Source organism: Pinus tabuliformis, chromosome 3_2 (assembly GCF_031772625.1).
Source record: "Pinus tabuliformis cultivar Carrire ecotype Pingquan chromosome 3_2, CPIR1, whole genome shotgun sequence".
Lineage (NCBI taxonomy): Eukaryota > Viridiplantae > Streptophyta > Pinopsida > Pinales > Pinaceae > Pinus > Pinus tabuliformis.
Window position 1 is genome coordinate 181,053,644 of NC_142302.1, and position 25,892 is coordinate 181,079,535.

Genomic DNA, 25,892 nt, shown 5'->3' on the forward strand with positions numbered 1-25,892 from the left:
TTCCAAAACTTTAGTGAATTGTTTCATTGCTTCATTAGGGTATCAATTTTGTGATATGGTAATCTAAGGTCCGGAGAAATAGACATCCCTATCAACCCACGTGCTTGATCTTGCCTATTTTCCCATTTGGCTGCTTATCTTCATCTTTAGGTTTAGTTTCTTGGCCTGAGGCTATTTTGTAAAGACCTTTACTTCTAAGTAAATCCACAATGTAGGACCACCATTGGAAGTAGTTGGTGCTATCAAGAATAAATTGGCATGGAATTTCCATTTTAACAGAAACTGAAGCTACAGATGCTGAAACTAAGTGTTCCAATGGAAAGATCTCAAAAAATTAGGTTGATTAGAAAAAACAGCTCTGAAAATGGCTTTCGGATGAAGAAGTTATGGCCTTTTTAAGAAAAGTTGTTGAAGATGCTCACGAAGTACGTGAATGTGCAGAAGCGAATGATAATGTTATATTTAAAAAAAAAAACCCCTCTTTCCAAACTTAATCTAATTAGCTCACATTAAAAAAATTTGTGTGACCCACTTTTATAAATAAGTGAAAGTCACCTTTACAATGGTACTTTATGAGCTACTCACTAAATTGTAACTTAAATAAAAGATAAAGAGACTTTAGAATTATAAGTGACTCACTTTTTATAATGGGTGAGAACACTTATACATAAAGTAACTTTAAAACATAAGTTAAATGTGCTTTTTGAAAAAGTAACTCAACAAAAAGAAAGACTTGAACCTAAGACCTCTATTCTCATAAAGTAACTTTGGACCAAGTGAGCTAGTTGAAAAGGTTAATAATTTTTGGGGTGCATGCTTACTTGAAAAATATCTTTTTGCTTACAAAACCAAAAACACACAACCCAACACGGACATGCAAAAAAAACAAACCTTATTGCTTAAAGTTAGCTTTTGCTAGAAACTAAATATTTTTCTCAATGTTTCTGATTTTCCGAGATCACACTAAGGCACGGCGGAAAAGAGCATACGCATGAGAAAAATCCTTTCTTTCTATTTGTGATTTGCCCAAATCACACAGAGTTGCAGGAAAAAGCATACGTAGAATGAAATCTATAGATCCAGTAATAAAAAACAAATAGCTAAAGAAACCGAAATAAAAATGTTATAATAATATAAAATTTTACAAATATGATTAATATAAGCACAATAAATAATGAATATATAGCTTACCAAGGGACGATATTCCTTCAGCCCCCCTTCAATGTGCCCTTCTCTCCTATAATGTCTTTATTTATTTGTTTTAAAACTCTATAAGATGTAAGCTCTTGCTTTTAGCGCAAGGGTAATAACATCTCCCATCATTGCCTTGATTTTTTTACCTACTAATGTTTGTTGACATTTTTCCCCACAAAAAAATTATGTGATGATTATGTTATAAAATTGAGTGGCGTACTAGATCTATTTATAATGTAATGAAATTGACATACATGTGTGTGTGTGTGTGTATGTGTGCATTTCACTTGAAAAGAAGACCTTATAACCATTGTAGTTATAGTGAAAATGTCGCAACATATCTTAAATGAAAAAAATATAAATGTATGCACTGTCGGAATTCCAACAATCATTGACCAAGTCAAGGTTGACTAGTTAAAATGTGACTGACTGTTTCATAAATATCTCAACGGATAGAAGTGACTGGTCAAAAAGGGGACTTTTCGTTGGTATTATGACGAACATGAGGTACTATCGTAGTTATGACTACGTGGAGATATGGCATCACAATATCGATGAATGCTGATTTAAAAAAACATTAAAACATTATTCTTATAATTTTCAATGGTATGTACAATTTTAGCCACACCGATAGACTATTTCATCGAAATTTAAATTCCTATATGTAGTTATGAGTCATGTATTCTTTTCCATTTAGGGAAAATTAGTGAAATCCAATATTAAGTTGTTATTGGCCTTACTAGCATGACTTAATTCATTAATATCAAAATTTAAATTCTCATCCTTGTATATCTTTTGATTATTAATACTATTACCATTCAAATTGGGAATCCTATTAGGATATTACTAATCTTGGAACGACTAAGCAACCATTTCATTTACACTGAGGAATTTCCTTTTCTTGCTTGTAATTTTTTCATAATTTATGTTTGTTCTTCTTCACTTCTACTCATGGGTTTATTTCCCCTCAATATACTATCACCATACTTCCTTAGTAGTACCTTAAAATGAACTTCATCATTATCCAATCATTCGACTTCATTGTTTGACTGAGATTATTTCCTTCTAGACAAGCATCATCCTTAGTTGCTTCGTATTATGTTCTTATATAAAATTACTTCATTGATTCCACAACAATTTTCCACAAGGTTAGCTATCCAAAATCTTCCACCATGTTCCAATATATGCTAATCCTTCTCACTGATTTCTTATACTTTTTTGTGAGACTTCCCTTCACTCACCTTAAGTATCTAACTATTACTCTTTGTTTTAGTCTTATCCTACCAAATTAGTTATATTTCAAGGATTGTCATTAGTTATCATCAACATAAATTTACTAACATGTCATTCTCCCCTCATTTATAAGGTAATTCATCAAATATATATTTCTAAAATTGGAAATCAAATATATACACTTCCATTACCTTCCTTTCTTAAAAACCTTCTTAATAATAGGTTAACTATCCTCCCAGGTGTAATTTCACACTAACTTTAGGTGTACATTTATTGTTTCTAAATATGTACCTTCATGGAATTGTACTATTATTCTTCAATTATATTTTCCCAAAATTTGCTTAATAACTAATGTCTCATTTATTTCCTCAAGTTACATAAGCCAATTCCATGAATCATAGTACATCATACTTATTAGTTTCTTCTTAATGTCCATTTCTAGACCTCTAAAGTTCTTAGTATCATGCATAAGGGAAATATAAGATATTCAATGTAGTAAACTCGTTGTGGACAAAAAAAAATAATAATCATGGAATAAATGTAGACCACATTTGCGCTATTTGATTCAATTTGATTAGTTCATTGTATTTCCTTATGGAGAAGCAATTTCCTCATAATAAACTTTAACCAAAAAAACGATTCAATATGAATTAATCTACTTATAACTCATCAATCATTCATATCAACAATACATTTTCATTACCAAATGACATTTTCATCATTAGTCCATTTCTAGATTTCGTTCTTACCATTCGGTTAAGAATATTAATCATTATTACATAAAACTTTTCTTATCTTAATTGACATAAAAAAACATATATATTTTTCACCTTTATTGTTTCTTAGAAAAATATGTTTTGGATTACAATATAGTGAAATTAACTTTTCAATAAAATGTGACATGTCTCTATATAATATTAATTAACAATAAATTGTAGATAATACAATCTCTTAAAACTTAAGAAAACTAAATACGAACATTTGTATCTTTCATCTAATCCAAATCCCAATGTTAATACATATTAACAAATTGAATCCTATTTTAAATTAAGTATTTTTTACATGTAGAAAATCTCACAATAAACTAAACTTATGATCCTAATTTAACAAAGAAATCAATATTTAACATATTTAAATCTCTGAGTATTATATTAGTATTAAAATATCATTAGGTATTATCTTAGTATTCAAATAACACATGATAAAAATTGCCTTTTTCATGCAATTAATTATAATCTTACATCCAAATTAATATCATTTGCTTGCTATTTTACCGCCACTAATAATAAATCTTACATAAAGATTCATACCATTTGCTTTCCTTTTTCCTATAATTAATTATAAACCTTAAATAAAAATTAATACTATTGTATTAAATTGTATTTACAATATTAATATAAAATTTGTAGATTTTTACTTGGAGATTTAACATCTTATGTGATACGCTAAAACAAAATACAAGAATCTACTCTACTCTTCAGCGGAAACCAAAATTGATCAATGAAAACAATAAGCAGAAAAGGAAGAATATCAATCCGAAATAACACAATATTTCTCTAGGGAAAGCAACTGCTCAAAACCTTGACTATCTATATTGCATTAACCAAAACATCTGAGAAGAAAATACAATGCTTTTTCAACCCGAACAATTTCCGCACTAGTACAATCTAACTCTCTACCTCACAAGCTAGCTCAAGCCAACAATTAGCCAAATCTGCTACCTTCCAAGCCCCTACTTCCTTGTGCAATTCCTCAGAGAATTAGCCAGTATTTAATTGGGAAATCCTCACTCCATAACTATGCAATCCATCCATAGGCCCTCAACTAATTGCATGCACCATATGTACAACTCGGAAAATTATACAACTGATAATACATTGTTGTTGAACTCTAATCTCAATTGGGTATTCTTATGAACTGACATGCATGAGTTATTTATGAGTGAATATTTAGTTAATTGGTGTGGCAATGAGGATGCACTGGTGCCCGTCCCCACTATTAGACCTCCTACTAGTTCCTCCAACAATTAGAACTAATTTAACTGACTATAACTCAGCTAGACTGAGTTGATTAATTAAAACTAAAAATAACTCAACCTGGGCCCCTAAAATTTAGGGATCAATCTACATGAATCTAGATAGACTTCCAACTCGAATTTCCGAAGTCAAATATGTCAATTTTGCTTAGTTAACTATTACAAGTTGCTACGAGAATAGATTTTCGATTTAATTCACAATTTAATTCGAGGATAAATTAAATTGGAATTTCTCGTTGCTATTTTTAACACTCCCTCTCAACAAGAAAGAGATTATTTGCTACCCTAATCTTGCCTCTGTGAAACTTGAATTTTCATCCTAACAAGGCCTTTGTCAAAATATTTGCATCCTGCTCCTTTGTGGGAATGTATTCCAACATATAATTCTCTTCTTCACACAATCTTGAAGATGATGATATCGAATATCAATATGCTTGGATTGATCATGAAAAAATGGATTCTTGTAGAGTTTGATACAACTATGATTGTCACAGTAAATCACAGTTGGATCCATCTTCTGACCAAACAAACCAAGACGAATCTTCCTCATCCAGATAACCTCGCAAGCTGCTTGACTAGCAACCATGTAATCTGCTTCTATCGAACTGAGTGCAAATGATCTATGTTTCCTACTGTACCAAGAAACAACTACTGATCCAATACTGAAGATCCCACCTGATGTTCTCTTCCTGTAAGATGGACTCCCTGCCCAATCTGCATCGGTGAAGCCTTGAAGATTCACTCCCTTTGTTAGTATGTACCATAAACCATACTGAGTAGTGCTTCTGAGGTATCTCAACACATTTTTGGCTGCCTTCCAATACAACTTGGTCATCTTAACCATCACTTGACTAAGATGGTTAATCACATAACACATGTCTAGTCATGTGTTCATCAAATGCATGAGTGAACCCACAATTTTCTTGTTAATAGTAGCCTCCACTACTTCACCAGAAGTAGCATCCTCCTTACTCCAATTACCTACTAGAGGAGTCTCCATGGGGTTATTTCTCTCCATGTGGAACCTTTTGTGTATCTCATTAGCATACTTTCCCTGAGAGACAAAAAGTTAATTGTCACCTTGCCATACTTACATGCTCAGAAAGTAGTGCATGAGCCCCAAGTCCTTCATTTTGAACTCTCTTGCAAGGTCCTCTTTGAAAGACTTGATCAAATTATAGTCACCTTTTAGAATCAAATCGTCGACATATAAAACAATAATCAACAATTTATATTCAACCATGATATGGTAAAGGTTCACATCTACTTCACTTTTGGTGAATCCCAACCTGGTGAAATAGTTATCGATCCTGGTGTTCCAAGCGTGGGGAAATTGTTTCAGTCCATACAACGCTCGCTTGAGTCTACACACATGCAACTCTCTATTGAAGGTCTCAAATCCTTCAGGTTGCTCAATATACACCTCTTCCTTAATCATGCCATTGAGGAATGTTGTCTTTACATCCATCTGATGTATCTTCCATCCCATATGCGCTGACATTGATAAAATTGATTTGATTGATGAGTACCTTGCAATAGGAGCAAAATTATCATCGTAATCAATCCCCTCCACCTGAGAAAACCCTCTGGCCACAAACCTAGCCTTGTGTTTCTCCACACTACCATCTACTACTTTCTTTACTTTGTAAAGCCATATGGAACTCACCATTGACTTGTCTGTTGATCTTAGGACCACATCCAAAACATTGTTCTTGAAAATGGAGTCATACTCCTCAACCATGGCATCAACCCAGAATGGTAGCTGCACTTCTTCCTCAAAAGAGGATGGCTTAGTCTCTACACATCCGCTCATCAGAGCCATGTATCCAATGTACCACTCCGGTGACCTCCTCTGCCTGCGATGTGATGTGGGTGCTCCCACATTCTCTTTAGCATCATGCAATAACCTGTCAGCCTCTTTGGTGTCCTTTCTCCCATCTCTGGAAGACTTTGCTTGAGTGGGTGTCTCCACTCCCTAATCCTCTACATGTGGCTGCTCCACATCATCCATAGGTTCCCTCTTTGGAGCTAAAATATCCTCAACCGCATGTAGCTGAATCTCCATCTCAAGGGAACATCTCATGGCCTTCTCTTCATTGAATTTTACATCTATGCGAACCACTGTCATCCTGTTGGTCGGCAGGCCCCCGATAGTTGTGAGGTGTATCAGTGCACCCGACAAATATCCCCAACTCAACTATTCGCTCAAGCTTTTTCTGTGCATCTTTGATTACATGGCAGTACACTGATGAACCACAAATCCTGAAGTGTCCCACATCTGGTTTCTTCCATGAAAAATCCTCTTCTGGTGTACTCATCCCAAGAATTCGATGAGGGATTCTGTTACGAAAATAAACAGTTGTGTTGCATGCTTCAACCCACAAGTGTAATGGTAGGCCCTTATTATGCAGCATCGCTCATGCCGCTCCTACAATTCTTCTTTTATTCCTTTCATCCACCACATTCTATTGTGGTTTATGAGGTGCTATTAGCTCTCATCGAATTCCTTCTGATGCATAAAATTTTTTGAACTCATTTGACACATACTCTCCACTGTTATCACTCATGAGAGATTTAACTTTCCTGCTAGTATCTTTCTTGACGAGTTCTTTAAATTCACAAAACTTTGCAAAAGTTTGATCTTTCTTTTGCATGAAGAACATCCAACACTTACAAGAAAAATCATCAAAAAATATAACATAATACATGTGCTTGGCCATGGATGCTATCGAGAATGGTCCACACACATTTGAGTGAACTCAATTGAGGATCACTTGTGATCGACTGTCTTTGTCATGAAAGGAAGCTTTGGTGTACTTTACCAACGTACACCCTTTGCATGTGTCTACCTACTCTAGTGTACCCTTGGGAAGACTGGTAGAAATTATTTGCATGATATTTAAAGCATCATGGTTAAAGTGAGCCAACCTCCCATTCCACAACTTACTGATGTCTCAGCTTTGCACCTTCTCTACTTTCATGCTCAAGGAAACACAATATTCTACCTCCAACTTGTAGATATTCTTCACTCGAACCCCTATCCTCTTCACCTATCTTGTGGCTATGTGATGAAGGAACACCTTTCCCTTACTAAATATCACATCATAGCCTCTATCCTCCAACATGGAAACAAATACCAAGTTCTTCTTCAACCAGGAACATACATAACATCTCGCAAAGTAAGGGAAGAACCCGACTCCCTCCGAAAGGTAACTGTACCAATCCCGGTAGCGCTATACCTCCCATCATCACCCATCTCGATATGCATATGGAGATCCTTCTCCTCCAAGTTACTGAATAGATCTTTGTTACTGGTCATGTGGAAAGAAGCTCCATTTTCCAGGTACCACACACTACCCATCATCAATGACACCATAAAAGCAATGAGGGTAAAGTCCAGTTCGAATTATGAAGTAAGAGCCTCACCTACCACTCCTCCTGAAGGATTCTTACCGGCCTTCTTGAGCAGACACTATGTGGCAAAACCAATATCGTGACAATGAAAGCACTTGAATTTTGAAATTTCCTTCTTCTTGCCGCCCTGGCAAGAATCTGATTTGGAATGGGATGAATTCCCCTTCCCTTTCTTTGCCTTACCCTCTAAGGCACAATTCTCCTCATCATCATGTTTTGATGAGGATTTGTCTTTGGTGTTCTACTGAAACTCTTCCTATACAAAGTCGGACCACAACCGCTTCCACTCTGGTAACTTCTCCCTCCCATTAACAGAGTCCTGGTAACTGTGCCAGATCTTGGGAATCCTAAAAGTGCAAGGCTCACTAAATCACCTTCGCAACAGTAATCCGACTCTTCCAAGATCATCCTAGCATTGGGTGAACTTGGTCAAGTACTTCATAATTGAGTCGCCCTTCTCCATCTTGATCTTTCTGAGTTTGTCCTTCAGTGTTAACTTCCTATGGTCACTGTTATTTTGAAACATGCCTGTCAATGCCTTCCACATTGCAAATGGAGTGTCCTTGGAAATTCAAGACAATGTGATCTCGAACTCCTTCCAGGGTAATCCTTCTCGCTTTTGCCACACACTTTCTCCATTCAACCAAATCTTTAGCATCAGATGCTAGAGGCTTATAAATGTCATGATCTATGAATTCCATAAGGCCATTGTATTCTAGCACTACCTCCATCCTATCCTTCCAAGGTATGTAATTTGAGTTTCCCTCTAGGGCATATTGAAGTCTCAAACCGTATAATGACATATTATTGACTTTGAAGTATGAACTTGCAAATTCGATTTCACTTGAAATAACAAAATCGAATTCTCCTCTTCTATACTATCTTTAGCTCTGATGCCATGTATATTCTTACTTGTAGATTCAAAAGCTTATGTGATATGCTAAAACACAAGACAATAATATACTCTACGCTTCAACGGAAACAAAAATTGTTCGATGAAAACAATAAGAAGAAAAGGAAGAATATTAATTGCACATAACAAAATATTTCTCTGGGGAAAGCAACTGCTCAAAACCCTGACTATCTATATTACATTAACCAAAAGATCTGAGAAGAAAATATAATGCTTGTTCAATCCAAACAATTCCTGCATTAGTACAATCTAACTCTCTGCCTCACAAGCGAGACCAAGCCAACACTTAGCCAAATCTGTTCCCTACCAAGCCCCTACTTCTGTGAGAATTAGCCAATATTTAATTGGGAAATCCTCACTCCATAACTGTGCAATCCATCCATAGGCCCTCAACTGATTGCATACACCATCTGTACAATTCGGAAAATTATACAACTAATAATACATTGTTCCTAAACTCTAATCTCAACTGGGTTTTCCTATGAACTCACATGCATGAGTCATTTATGACTGAATCTTCAGTTAATCAGTATGGCACTAAGGATGTGCTAGTGCCCGTCCCCACTACTAGACCTCCTACTAGTTCCTCCAACAGTTAGAACTAGTTTCATTGAATATAACTCAGTTAGACTGAGTTAATTAATTACTACTCAAAATAACTCAACCTGGTCCCCTAAAATTTAGGGATCACTCTACATGACTCTAGATAGACTTCCAACTCAAATTTCCCAAGTCAACTAAGTCAGTTTAACTTATTTAACTATTACAAGTTGCTATAGAATATAATTTTGGTTCAATTCACAATTTAATTCAAGGACAAATTAAATTGGAATTTCTTGTTGCTATTTTTAACAAAATTAGTCCACATTCATTTTAATTTCGGATCTACTAAGCACCAAGTGGGATCAAATATGTTTTCACTCCAAAATAGGTTTTCACCTCGAGATATTTGATTCATCTCAGTGCTTGATAGATCTGAAATTAAGATAAATCTAGGCTATTATGTGTGTGTGTGTGTGTGTGTATGAAATTAATTTCAAAATAAATATTAAATTTTATATTTAATTCTTAATATAAAAACTATTGGGAATAAGTACTCATCCGATATGTTCAAATTATAGAAACTCGAGGAAAAGGCATTCAATTGATATGTTAAAGATGTATAAGTGGAAATAAGCTAGTTATTTTGGAATATTATATCATGCTCATAATTTTTAATACTATGAAGGAGTTTAACATAAATATAAAGTAGTGGGAAAGGTGATGTTTATGCTACGATCAACACCCTCTAAAATTTTTCCTACACTTAATTTTGAAGCTTACTTAGGATCTTACGATTTGTCGTTTCATGGTCACTTCAAGGTCAATTAATGTTTTAATAAGAAACCAAGTCTTCTTCTCGGATTCTAAGTATTAAAGTCACTTGCTCACATGCTTAGTTCTTAATGAATGTATGAGTGCACCTCCTTTATGCAAGCCCAGATAGTTGGTAGTCATTGTGCACTCCCCATTAACAATTCCTCTGACTTTGTTTGCAATTATACTTTTGGTGAGTTTTCTCAACTATCGTTTTTGCACACTTTTGCTTTCAAAAGTGTCGCTTTCACTTCCACGACTGTCATTTTTTCTTTCTCTCACTTTAACAAGTGGAATTTTCATGTTATGTTTACTCTGGCATGTGTCACTTTCACTTTCTTCAGCTTTTGTAAGTGTTGTATGCACTTTTTCTTACTGTTGCAAGTGTCGCTTCTAACTATTTTCACTTGCATCTGTTGAACCTTTGCACATTACTAGAGGTAGTACTAGTGCACTATTTGAATTAGGTGGTCTTATATATCATTATAATATGTGCTAGATACATTCCTACAACTTATCAATCTTCTTGATCATAGTTGACATTTATGTCGCAACTTATGTTATGTGTCGTTTCAATTGTCGCACTTAGAAATAATTGTCGCTTTGCTAATATTTCAAGGTGCGACTGTTGTTCATGAGTCTTGCGCATTCCCATGGATTGTATTGATGGAATTCTTGTGTGTGATCCATATTTGAGTCTTTTTTTAATTCTTTTCCAATTATTACTCTATTAGGCCCACACTTAGCCATTTTGAAGCTCTTCTTGGTCCTATTGCCCAGTGCAAGATATGAAACCTTCAATCCTTCAGCAGGTGATAAGCACTATCTGTTCATGAGCCTCATTAATCAAATCTCTTATTCTAGAATTCTTGAGTTGAGCCTCTCGTAAGGTTAACTCCTTTGATTGCAAGTTTAGATCCTTTGGGGCATAGTCACCTAACCCATCTTTCTCATGCTAACTCATTGCACTGAGTATTGAGAAATTATGCCTTGTATAGCACATGTAGAGTTTTTAATGGCCCTCTACAAAATCAAAGTGCACCATACAATGTCTCCTCCCTCTCATAGTGCAATAAACATCTCCTGGGAAAAGTGACTTACCTTCTGCTTCTTACCTCAGTTAACTGCACAGTCTCCTCTTACAGATAAGCCCCGCAGAAGCGAACTGTGCTAGCATATGGCACAAAGCATGTCCCTAGCAGAAAATGGTCCATTTTTTAGGAAAGCTATGCTAGTCTTAGGCCTCCCCTTCCCTCTCATCTCATAGCACATTCTAATCAACAATGACTCAACCCTTGGCCACTAGCCTTGCCCAACACATAGAAGATTGGCTCAAACCTCTCCCTCCCAGCGCAGGGCGCAATTTCAGTAGACTATGGGAAAATGTTGAAGAAATTTTAGCTATCCTTAAGCCTCCTCTTCCTCTCAGTACATAGAACCATTCTAGTGGATGTTGGAGCTTCTTGTGCAGAAAACTGCACCTTCCCTTAAGCCTACATCTTAGTCATAGTGCATGGTGCAATTTTAGTAAAAAATTCCTCAAACCTTGTCCATTAAACTTCCTCACTACACCAAGATTTACCTTTCCTTTCCTCCTTAGCGCATGGCATAATTTTAGTGGGTAGTGGGGTCATTCCTTGACTCACTGTCAAGCTCAACCATGCTATCATTGTGTCCTACTCCCTTGAGCCTAGAGCATGGCACAATATTAGTCAGCAAGCTCATCACACTTTCTCTTTCACTTTCCCACTACAATGATCCCTAAAGAACCCCTCCTTATAATGCATGGTGCAGTTTTAGTGAGAAATGGTGCCTTTCTCAGCTATTTCTGAGCTCATATGCGCCATACTCATCAAGCCCTTCCCTCGCATTCCTTTCATAGGCCTATCACAAAACACTTATTTCATGAGCAAGGTAGAGATAGCATAAGTGATTTCAAGACCAATATTTCCTTGTCATGAGCGATTTTCATTAGAAGGTGTATCGCTTTAACATGGAAAGATGATATGTTCAAGGAAGATGTAAGAAGAAGAAGAAGCAAAGAGACACTTGCAGAGAAGAAGCACAAAGAAGAACCATCATGGATACATGGAAATACACTAAACCAAGATAGATTGTAGACATTGCATGATGACTCGAAATACAACGATATTGATTAAAGACCCTTTGGAGGGTGGAGATAAAGTATAGATCTGACCTATCATCAAGAATGCAATACATATCAGTAAAGAGAGTAGGTTGGCATTTCTAGATCATCATAAAGTTCCATGTAATCAATGCCAAGTCATGGATTGTAGAAGTGTCATCATAATGTCATATATGTCAATGTGTATTACCACCTCATTTTTGGATGTAATTATTGTATTCTCAAAAATGACAAATATAAAGGAGGTGGAAGTCCAAGAGTCATATGTGCAATATGTAAAGTCACATGTGGGCAAAAGAGTCAAATAGAAGTTCACAGGTCACATTGGAAGTCCAAGAGTCATGGGGGTAGTTTAAGAGTCACAGGGGATATGAAATGTCATTCCTCTTGTTATAACAGAAACCTCATAACTCAAACAAGGGGATTTTGGAGGTTTATACTTTGGAGAGCTAGCCTTGGCTTCTTCATCTTGGCATAGGAGAGACGATCATTCCTTGGACTTAATGTTCCATTGTTGGAGCTAGTAGTTCACCATTGTAACTGGTACTTGGATATTTCACCTAATAATTGAAGCTTGTTGAGCCAAAACATTTTCATGCATGTATTGTGAACATTTTAATACTATTCTTTGGATTTTTGTGATATATGTTATATTCATAAGTACTAAAAAAATTGAATACTTCATTAGATTTGGTGCTCATCTTGTTGAATTTGTGTTTTATTTTATTTTATGATCATTGTGTCTATGTTGACTATTTCTCTAGATAAATAACAAATCTTTCCTTGCTCTCATGTACCTCTCCTAGGATAGTACTATTACTTTCCTTCTAGAGAATCATTCTTTTCTCCCCTCTCATGAAGGCCTTCTTTTACACATTGAAATTGGTGTTTCACAATGTCAACTTACTTGTTTATTCGAAGGTTATGTGTATAATCTCTTATGTTATCCATTGAAATGAAATGAAAACATTGAGTTATGGTGATTGGGTCGATACTCTGGATGGGGCTCCTACTCAAAATGGTGTGAGGTCTGATTGGGACTACATCAGGGAGACCCCCCTGTATGTTGGTGGTATCCAATGCCATCAACATTCTGGTGCTAGAAGGAGGGACAAAGGACAAGTTGTGCTCACTGAGCCTATTTTGAACCTCTCATCTTTAATGGATCATTTCCAAATCATACTCTCGGGGTGTTTTTATAATAAATCTAATGTTAAAATTTTAATCCCTAATGAAACTATTTATAACTTGTCTCAGTTAAAGTATGATGGTGAGGGTGAAATATCCATAACCAAGCATATATCTAATTTCCTCTATTTTTGTGAATTTTATGAAGTCGATTGTGAAGATGTTGCTTGTGTGATTTTCTTTCTCACACTTGAAGGTTGAGTTAGCTCATGGCATCATACCTTACCATATTCTTCCATTCATTCATTTGAACAATTCCTCAAGGAGCTTCAACAAGTCATTAATAGGTATGATTACTGAGATTTTTACAAAAGGATTAATCAACTAAGAAGGAACCCTAATGAATCAATTTAGGATTTTACTAATAGATTCCTTAATCTATGTTATGAGTTTCCTAAAGAATATATAGATTGGGATTCATTTAAATAAAAGTTTCAATGCTTGGTTCAAATCTCCTTTAAGAAATCTGAATCTGAATCCTTGGTTAATAATGCTCCCAAAAATTTCATTAATCATGACACATCTCTAGTTTCAAAGGAGGAATCCACCACTCTTGTTATTCATTCTCCTCCTCCTTTCGATGTTGGCATTGGGAAATATTTAAATCGTATTGTTGATCCATTCATCTGAGGTCTTATCCAAGAAAGATTTGAATGTAGGGTGAATACTAATCCCTTGACTTTTCAAGATGATGTTAACACTCATAACTTTAATATTAAATATGATTTGAGTGAAAGCATGACCTCTTCAAGGGATGATTCCTCTCCACTATCATCAGGTTCTCATAACCCCTTGTCAATTGATTTTCTTGATCATTCTCTTTCAAATCCAAGTAGTGATCAGGTGCAAGGTAGTCACATTTCAAAAGTAAAGCAACATAAAGGTGAAGATTCTTTGGATCTTTATTCTCTTTTTAAAATTCCTCTACGTGAAGATGGCATCTCTCCTTTCTTAGCTGATATTGAATCTAGTAATCTTGGTAGTCAATCAAATGAGATCAATTTTCTTAATCAATATAAAGTCTTGGGAAACCATCATTTTGATAATGATGACTCTACTAATGTATATGAATGCCCAAGTTCACCAACTGATCTTTCGGTTTCTCAAGAAGATTGATTCGAAATATTTGGATCTAGAATCTAATTCAGTTAAAGAAGACGTTCTTAGGGAAAATTCCTCTTCACCTCACTATCCCTTGTGCTCTACTATTTGTAATGCATTAACTTGTGAAGAAGATACTCCATTCTCTTCAAGTTCATCATCTAATGAGTTTGATTCTAAATTGACACAAGGTAGTAAGGTTATCCATGATGAAAAAAGGGCAATTAAATCATTGACCGTCCATTCCATTCCTTATCATTTTCAATTTTGTATGAGGACCATTCTTTATCTCTGATTACACACAACATTTTTCCAATCTATCTCTCTATAGATTCACAATTAGAAGACTCTTATGACTTGATTAATTTGTTTGTTGGAGATGCCAAATACGATCAAATCAATGATGTAGATGGCTTCCATTTGGATAGTAGTGGTCTTCTTAAAATTATTTGTAGTAGCTATCCACACACAATGCATGATCTGATTCAACTTTTACAATGCAATTCTAAAATCCTTGAAAGATTCAGGACTTGTGAGGAAGTTGAGGCACTTCAACTTATGTTGATGGTTATGTCAAGTTATCACAATACTGATAAGATCCCCGAACTAAGTCAAATCTGGATTTTCTCGCAAAATTATATTATTTTTATGGTTTCACTGAATGCAAATTAATTCTTGGAAGATCTTTGGTAGCTTGGATATAGCCCTTTTAACTTTCAAGATTTAGTTTTTTATCATATTGAGGGATATGTTTCATTGATTCATCTTCAAGCAAATACCTTGTATCAAACTTTGGTTAGTTGTGTATACCATTGTGAATGCACATAGATGTGAAGTTGATCATTTTAAAGATTATGATTGGATGAAGGAATCATGCTTATCATATATTCTAGAAAATAATTAGATCCTAGTCCTTCTTGTGAATGTTATGATGTTAATAATTTTCATTTTGGCACCAAATGTCCTCTTGAGTGTTAGCGAATGCTTGAGTTACATGGTGAATCAAATTTCTATTTTTCATCCATTGCATCCTGATTGGTTTCATGTATTTTCTATAATATCATTCCTTTCCAATCCTTCTGATGATTGTAACAAATTACAAGGAAAGATCTAGCACATTCAACATTTGAGTAATATGATTCTATGGTTGAAATATTTTACAAAGTTGTTCAAAATGATCTATCTTTGTTGTTTACTAATTGGGAATCTTATGCTTTAATCGACTGACCTAATCATAATTCTAGTCCTAATAATTGTCATTTAACTAATAATTTTCCTACCAGTATATAGGATGATAGTTTTTTTTCATCCACTGATCTTTAGGATTTATCATCTTACTATTTGGATACTTGTTAGGTAGTTGAGGCACTTCAACTTCATTAATGGTTATTTTAGGTCCTCACTATCTTGACAAGCATTTTGAATATGATCAGATTCATTTTCCCTTAGAAGATTCTCATCATGTTCCCATGCCATTAACTGAAAATTCATTTTCTCAAGGATTTCATGGTTTTCAAGAGGATGTTTTTGAATTCTATGATCCATCCTATGATTTCTTGGAAGCATCTTAGTTACCAATCCATTTTTAAAATAACAAGCTTCGAGCTTTCTTGATGTTTTCTAAGCATGACCATACAAATGAAGGTGCATTCACAAGAATCCTACGAGGTTTTTTTATTATTCTTCTAATAGAAAAGATAAGGTTGCAGGTTGGTTAAAACTTGTTATTATGACACATCTTTCTACCTGCAGACAAGGCCTTCAATATTTTGTGCAAGCTATTCAAGTTGTTATATTTTCTACTGCACATTACTTTATATTTCTTTTAACTATTCTTATATTTGTTCTTGTAGGACGAGAGCTATTACAATGGTTACATTGGAAATTTCATTACACTTAACCTTGACCTTCTAGCTAGTTAGGGTAGGTGTAGGTCTAGCTGCATTCTAGTTTCCTTTTTCACTCATCCTACCCTTACTCTCCTTCAATATTTCTTTTGTTTTATTACTTTTTGTATCACATATTGCTTCCTAGTTTAGTTCTTCATTTTCTTAGTATTTTTGATCTCGTCTCATTGTTTTATTGCGTCTTTTCTTCCATGTTTGGTTTAATAATACTTTTCATGGAAGATGTTTCTTTTAGCTCAAAAGTCAATATGGCAAAGCTTGAAAAGGGTAGTTTTGATGACGAACAACTCTTGGCTAATCTGTTACCTCTTCTCTATTTGGGTTTACATATCTTTTAAAGCCAATGATGTCTGAATGGAAAATATGATACATCCAAACATAAAGCCTCTAGCAGAACCATGCCACCCATATCTATTATAGGATCTTCATTGCTTAACTCGGTATTGTAATTGAATGATGTTTTACATGCTGATCCAGTCAAGTAGAGAAGGGAAAAGGGGAAAATCAATAACAAGCAAATTAATATCAAAGGTTTATACAACTGTATCTAAAGTAACAACCTCTCTTCCTCTCAATATGTTGGGATCCCTCTTTCACCCCCCATAAATAAATAAGTGTTAAGCACATTAAAATAAATAAATAAAATAAAGGGTGAAATAAGAGAAAGGATTCCTGTGCAGGGAGGTGAAGCAATCAACTTTGCTGGGGTGTTGACCAGACTCATTGGCAACAAAGCAATGCTTTTGTTCCTTTAATCACTCATGCAAGAAACTGAACATGCCTAGCAATAGAGAAACACCAGAGATGAAAACTCAAGAGTATCATAATCTTAAACTCGCAATCACATATTAACCTTCTCCTAGATCAAAAAAATTATGATTTGAAAAGCTTTCAGAATGTGTTTAACCAAGCAAAGAAATAGAGGGGACTATTTCTATAACCAGGTAAAATGGGGAAGCCAAGGTAATATACATGATGAATCAATACTTACTGAAACACTAAGACCTTGCATTTAAAGGGTAATACCTGAATAGAGAAGTTGGAGTTCTACCAATGTGTCACCAAGTGTTAATGTTGTGACCAACACCCTCTAAAATTTTTCTGACACTTGAATTTTGGAGCCTACTAAGGATCTTGCGATCTATCATTTCATGGTCACTTCATGGTCGGTTGATATTTTAATAAGCACTGAAGTTTTCTTCTCAGATTCTAAGTATTAAATTCAATTTCTCACATGCTTAGTTCTTGATGAATGCATTAGTTTACCTCCCTTACACAAGCCTAGACAATTGACAGTCAATGCACACTCCCATTGACAAGCCCTCTCACTTTATTTGCAATTGTACTTATATTTCGACGAGTTTTCTCAACTGTCATTGTTGCACAATTTTGCTTTAACAAGTGTCACTTTCACTTTCGCGGTTGTCATTTTTCCTTGATTTCACTTTAACAAGTGCATTTTTCACGTTACATTTTCTCTAACATGTGTCACTTTCTCTTTCTTCAGCTTTTGCAAGTGCCATTTTCACATTTTCTTATTGTCGCAAGTGTCACTTCTAACTATTTTCACTCCTACATGTGTCACAACTTTGCACATTACTAGAGGTAGTTCTAGTGCACTCTTTTGCATTAGGTAGTCTTATGTATCATTAGAATATGTACTAGACACATTCCTATAACTTAGCAGACTTCTTGAACATAGTTCACCCTTGTGTCACAACTAGTGTTCTAAGTGTCAAAATGCATCATTTAAACTGTCACACTTAGAAATAAGTGTCACTTTGTTGTTGTTTCAAAGTGTGACTGTTGTCCATTTTATTTATGAAATTTATGTGTGTGATCCATGTTTGAGTCTTGTTCAGATGCTTTTCCCTTTCGTACTCTACTAGTCCCACACCTAGCCATTTTGGAGCTCTTCTTGGTCCTACTGCTCAGTGCAAGTTATTAAAGCTTCAATCCTTCACTAGGTAACGAGCACTGTCTATTCATGAGACTCATTGATAAAATATATTCTTACATACTTTTTCACTGAGCCCTTCTTAATATTAGCTCCTTTTATTGCAAGCTTAGATCCTTTAAGGCATAGTCACATAACCCATCTTGCTCCCACTGACTCACTACACTGAGTATTTAGTAATTATTCCTTGTATAGAGCATGCAGCATTTCTAGTGGCCCTCTGCAAAATAAAACTACACCATACAAGGTCTCCTCCCTCTCATATTGGAATAAACATCTCATGGGAAAAGTGACTTACCTTATGCTTCCTACCTCAGTGAACTATGCAATCTCCTCTTACAGACAACCCCTACATAAGAAAACTCCACTAGCATGGGGAAAAAAGTGCACTCCTAGAAGAGAGTGAGATATTATTGAGGAAAAATGCATTATCCTTAGGCCTCCCCTTCCCTTTCAACACATAATGCAATTCTAATCAACAATGACTCAACCCTTAGCCACTAGGCTTTCCTAGTGCGCAAAATACTAACTCAAACCTCTCCCTCCCTGTGAAGGGAAAAATTTAAGTATATAGTGGGCCATTGTTGAAGAAAATTGTGCTATCCTTACGCCTACCCCTCCTCTCAATGCATGACATAGTTATAGTGGACATTGAGGTTTTCTATAAATCATTGTTGAAGACTTCCCTTAAGCCCGCCTCTTAGTCATAGTGCATGGCACAATTTTAGTCAACAAGCCCTCAAACCTTGTCCATTAAACTTCCTCACTGTGACAAGACTTATATTTCCTTGCCTCCTCAGTGGATGACACAGTTTTAGTGAGTAGTGGGGTCATCACTTTCTCACTGTCAAGATCAACTATGCTATCACTATATCCTACTCCCTTGAGCCTAGTCCATGGTGCACTATTAGTTAGCAAGCTCATCACACTATCTCTTTAACTTTCCCACTACACTGGACCCTGAATAGCACCCCTTATAGTGAATGGCACAGTCTTAGTGAGCAATGGTTCCTTCATTAGTGGTTTTTGAGCTCAACCACACCATCCTCATCAAGGGCTTCCCTCTCCATCCTTTCACAGGCCTATAACAAGAAAATTATTTCATGAGCATGGTAGAGATATGATAGATGATTTCAAGATGAATATTTACTTGTCATGAGTGATCTTAATTGGAAGATGTACCACTTCAACATGGAAAAATGATATTCCCAGGGAAGATGTCAAGAAGAAGAAGAAAATAACCACTTGTAGAGAAGAATCACAAAGAAGAATTGCCATGGGGACATGTAGAGATCCTAAACCAAGACAGATTGAAAACATTGCCTAATGAGTCAGAAGGTCCCGATACTGATCCATGTTGAAAAGTGTAACTAGGTCCGGTCTTCATAATGACATGTAATTGTGAATTTTGTAATTGATGAAATAGAGAAAATAATATTATTTTTTCAAAACTTGCTTCATGGGTTTCATGAGAAATAGATTTTATTTATTAGATGGATCCCATTGAGAGCCTTAAGATCTGTCATCAAAGTCAAAGAGTCAATTTCATGTATGAAGAATCATTCTTGGGGATATAACCATGTATATGAGTCTATAAAATGTCTAGAAAGCCCTCCAATGTCAAGCATTGATCCTCCTCTTGATGTCGGCCTCAAGATGCATAAGAAAATCATGTCGGTCAGCCTATATGGAGACACATATATTCGTAATGTCATGTCGTCTTAATATATGGGAAAAACTACTATAAATAGGAGTGAAGGATTTTTCCGTTAGCACATAGAACAACTCTATATATCTCTGATTTTTTCGATAGGCAAAGGCAGAGAAAAAAATATATCTATCTCTGAGATTTTCGGATGGCAACTACAATAAGAAGTTTTGTGGTCTTTCTATTATTTCAAAGGACAAAAGGAAGTAAAGGAAAGTTCATATCTTCGCATCTCTCTATTTTCGGATGGGTATTATAGAGATCAATTTGGATCTATAAACAAATATGAACTCGGTTGGAAGGAGTAGCAAGGGATCTAATAAAGGGACAACGAAGAAGTCTAATAAATAGTGGTAGCAAGGAAAAATCAGATCCCCTCTATTTCAGGTCCCCTACTTGGTGAAGAAGACTACAATTCCATGATAAGCTGAATTTAGATCCCTCTTGAGTACAATTTGGATGCCTGGGTTCAGTATAGGAGATGAAACTTGGATAGAGAAGGTAGATACAACTAGGACATCTTCAGTTCGTTGATGATGACAATAAGAAGGTCCCATGAGAAGATATTTAGATGAGATCTCAGTGATGTCAATGTTTCAATGCTTAGAAGATCAAAGAGGAAGAGGAATCAAGAGAAGAGAAGACAGTCAACAGGACTTGTGGCTTGGTATGAGTGGCTAATAGGTTAAGGGTATTGGTATTGGTATTCTTCAATTTTAATTTTTATAAGAAGAATTTGTGTGGGTTTTCCTCTCAAAGAGTGAGAGGTTTTGGCCCTAAATTACAGCCTACATGTTCTGTCTCTTGTGTATTTATGTTCATGCATTGGTTACTATTTGATGAAGAACACTAATAATATTACAAGAAGAAGATCCTAATCTAAACAAGTAAAAATAATTCTCAACCAGTCACTAATGGAAGAGTAATCACCTAATGTTATTGCCCAATATTTCTCAACATGGTATCAGGGCTAAGGTGTTGAAGTCGAAGGAAGGGCATCTAATCAAGGAGACACTCAAGGATCAAGTTTCAAGAAAGGCATCAAAGCAAGTCGAAGGTTATGAATGAAAAATATCAAGATCTACATTGAAGGATAAAACCCTAGATCGAAGAAGCAGTCTACAACAACAAAAGTTTTGGATCCTCGAATCATCATCTGCTTCCATTCATTCATTTGAACAATTCCTCAAGGAGCTTGAACAATTCATTGATAGGTATGATTACTGAGATGTTTACAAAAGGATTAATCAACTAAGAAGGAACCCTAATGAACCAATTGAGGATTTTGCTAATAGATTCCTTAACCTATGTTATGAGTTTCCTGAAGAATATATAGATTGAGATTCATTTAAAGAAAAGTTTCAGTGCTTGTTTCAAATCTCCTTCAAGAAATCTGAATATGAATCCTTGGTTAATAATGCTCCCCAAAATTATTCCTTCTCCTCCTCCTTTCGATGTTGGCATTGGGAAATATTTATATCGTATTGTTGATCCATTGATATGAGATATTATCCAAGAAATATTTGAATGTAGGGAGAAGACTAATCCCTTGACTTTCCAAGATGATGCTAACACTCATAACTTTAATATTAGATCTGATTTGAGTGAAAGCATGACCTCTTCAAGGGATGATTCCTCTCCACTATCATTAGGTTCTCATAACCACTTGTCAATTGATTTTCTTGATCAGTCTCTTTCAAATCCAAGTAGTGATTAGGTGCAAGGTAGTCACATTTCAAAAGTAGAGCAACATAAAGGTGAAGATTCTTTGGATCTTTATTCTCATTTTAAAATTCCTCTATGTGAAGATGGGAAACCATCATTTTGATATTGATGACTCTATTGATGTATATAGTGATGAATGCCCAAGTGCACCAACCGATCTTTCGATTTCTCAGGAAGACTTTGATTTGAAGTGGTAAACCTAGGCACAACTGAAATACCTCAAAATGTCAACCTAGGTCTTGGTTTATCATCCGAGGAAAGGATATCATTCATCAAGTTGTTGAAAACATATAAAGTTGTCTTTTCTTGGGATTATTCATATCTCAAGACCTATGATACCTCTGTAATTCAACATACTATACCTATGACCTCTCATGAGAAACCAATTAAACAAAAGCTTAGAAAGATTCATCCAAACCTTGAAAGCCAAATCAAATATGAATTAAACAAACTTCTGAAATAAAATATAATCTTTCCTGTTAGACACTCAACATGGGTATCAAATATGGTTCCTTTCAGGAAAAATAATGGAGATATTAGGATTTGTATTGATTTTAGGAACTTAAACAGAGCTTGTCATTCGTTCATTCATTTGAACAATTCCTCAAGGAGCTTCAACAAGCCATTGATAGGTATGATTACTAAGATGTTTACAAAAGGATTAATCAACTAAGAAGGAACCCTAATGAATCAATTGAGGATTTTGATAATAGATTCCTTATCCTATGTTATGAGTTTCCTAAAGAATATATAGATTGGGATTCATTTAAGGAAAATTTTCAGTGCTTGGTTCAAATCTCCTTTAAGAAATCTGAAACTTAATCCTTGGTTAATAATTCTCCCAAAAATTTCAGTAATCATGACACATCTCTAGTTTCAAACGAGGAATCCACCACTCCTATTATTCCTTCTCCTCCTTTCGATGTTGGCATTGGGAATATTTAAATCATATTGTTGATCCATTGATATGAGATCTTATCCAAGAAAGATTTGAATGTACGGTGAATACTAATCCCTTGACTTTTCAAGATGATGTTAACACTCATAACTTTAATATTAAATCTGATTTGAGTGAAAGAATGAACTCTTCAAGGGATGATTCCTCTCCACTATCATCAGGTTCTCATAACCCCTTGTCAATTGATTTGCTTGATCAGTCTCTTTCAAATCCAAGTAGTGATCAGGTGCAAGGTAGTCACACTTCAAAAGTAGAGCAACATAAAGGTGAAGATTCTTTGGATATTTATTCTCTTTTTAAAATTCCTCTATGTGAAGATGGTGCCTCTACTTTCTTAGCTAACATTGAATCTAGTAATCTTGGTAGTCAATCAAATGAGATCAATTTTCCTAATCAATATAAAGTCTTGGGAAACCGTCATTTTGATAATGATGACTCTATTGATGAATATAATGATGAATGCCCAAGTGCAACAACTGATATTTTGGTTTCTCAGGAATATTTTTATTTGAAATATTTAGATCTAGAATCTAATTCAGTTAAAGAAGACGTTCTTAAGGAAAGTTCCTCTTCACCTCACTATCCCTTGTGCTCTACTATTTGTAATGCATTAAATTGTGAAGACAATATTCCATGCTCTTCAAGTTCATCATCTAATGAGTTTGATTCTAAATTGACATAAGGTAGTAAGGTTACCCATGATGAAAAAAGGGCAATTAAATCATTGACTGTCCATTCCATTCCTTATCATTTTCAGTTTTGTATGAGGACCATTCTTTATTTCTGATTACACATAAGATTTTTCAAATCTATCTCTCTATAGATTCACAATTAGAAGACTCTTATGAATTGAGTAATTTGTTTGTTGGAGATGCCAAATACGATCAAATCAATGATGTAGATGGCTTCCATTTGGATAGTAGTGGTCTTGTTAAAATTATTTGTAGTAGCTATCCACACACCATGCATGGTCTGATTCAATATTTACAATGCAATTCTACAATCCTTGAAAGTTTCAGGACTTGTGAGGAAGTCGAGGAACTTCAACTTATGTTGATGGTTATGTCAAGTTCTCACAATACTAATAAGATCCCCGAACTAAGTCAAATTTGGATTTTCTCGCAAATTATTTTATTTTTATGGTTTCACTAAATGCAAATTACTTCTTGGAAGATCTTTGGTAGTTTGGATATAGCTCTTTTAACTTTCAAGATTTAGTTTTTTATCGTATTGAGGGATATGTTTAATTGATTCATCTTCATGCAAATACCTTGTATCAAACTTGGGTTAGGAGTGTATACCATCTTGAATGCACATATATGTGAAGTTGATCATTTTAAAGATTATGATTGGCTGAAGGAATCATGCTTATGATATATTTCTGAAAATAATTAGCTCCTAGTCCTTCTTGTGAATATTATGACGTTAATAATTTTCGTTTTGGCACCAGATGTCCTCTTGAGTGTTAGTGAATGCTTGAGTTACATGGTGAATCAAATTTCTTTTTTTGATCCATTACATCCTGACTGGTTTCATGCATTTTCTATACTATCATTCCTTTCCAATTCTTCTGATGATTGTAACTAATTACAAGGAAAAAGGTTTGGCACAGTCAACATTCGAGGAATATGATTCTATGGTTGAAAAATTTACAAATATATTCAAAATTATCTATCTTTGTTGTCTACTAGTTGGGAATATTATGCCTTAATCGGTTGCCCTGATCATAATTCTAGTCCTAATAATTGTCATTTAACTAATCATTTTCCTACCAGTATATAGGATGAGAGTTTTTTTTATGATAGATTTTTTCCTTCCACTGATCTTTAGGATTTATCATCTTACTATTCAGATACTTGTCAAGAAGTTGAGGCACTTCAACCTTCATTGATGGTTATTTTAGGTCCTCATTATCTTGATAAGAATTTTGAATATGATTAGATTCATTTTCCCTTACAAGATTCCCATCATGTTCCCATGCCATTAACTAAAAATTCATTTTCTCAAGGATTTCAGGGTTTTCAAGAGGATGTTTTTGAATTATATGATCCATTCTATGATTGCTTGGAAGCATATTACTTAGCAATCCATTTTTAAAATAGCAAACTTCGATATTTCTTGATGTTTTCTAAGCAAGACCATACAAATGAAGGTGTATTCACAAGAATCATAGGAGTTTTTTTTATTCTTCTTCTAATCGAAAAGATAAGGTTGCAGGTTGGTTAAAACTTGTTATTATGGCACATCTTTCTACTTGCAGAGAAGACCTTCAATATTTTGTGCAAGCTATTCAAGTTGTTACATTTTCTTCTGCACATTACTTTATATTTCTTTTAACCGTTATTATCTTTGTGCTTGTAGGACGAGAGCAATTATAGTGGTTAGATTGGAAATTTCATTACACCTAACCTTGAACTTCTAGCTAGTTAGGGTAGGAGTAGTTCTAGATGCACTCTAGTTTCCTTTTTTCACTCATCCTACACTTTCTTTCCTTCAATATTTCTTTTGTTTTATTACTTTTTGTATCACATGTTGCTTCCTAGTTTAGTTCTTCATTTTCTTAGTATTTTTGATCTCGTCTCATTGTTTTATTGCATCTTTTCTTCCATGTTTGGTTTAATAATACTTTACATGGAAGATGTTTCTTTCATATCAAAAGTCAATATGGCAAAGATTGAAAAGGGTAATTGTGATTACGAACAACTCTTGGCTAATCTGTTACCTCTTCTCTATTTGGGTTTACATATCTTTTAAAGTCAATGATGTATGAATGGAAAATATGCTACATTCAAACATAAAGCATATAGAAGAACCATGCCACACATATCTATTATAGGATATTCATTCCTTAACTCAAGATTGTAATTGAATGATGTTTTACATGCCGATCCAGTCAAGTGGAGAAGCAAAAAGGGGAAAATCAATAACAAGAAAATTAATATCAAAGGTTTATATAGTTGTCTCTGAAGTAACAACCTCTCTTGCTCTCAATATGTTGGGATCCCTCTTCCGCCCCCAAATAAATAAGTGTTAAGAACATTAAAATAAATAAATAAA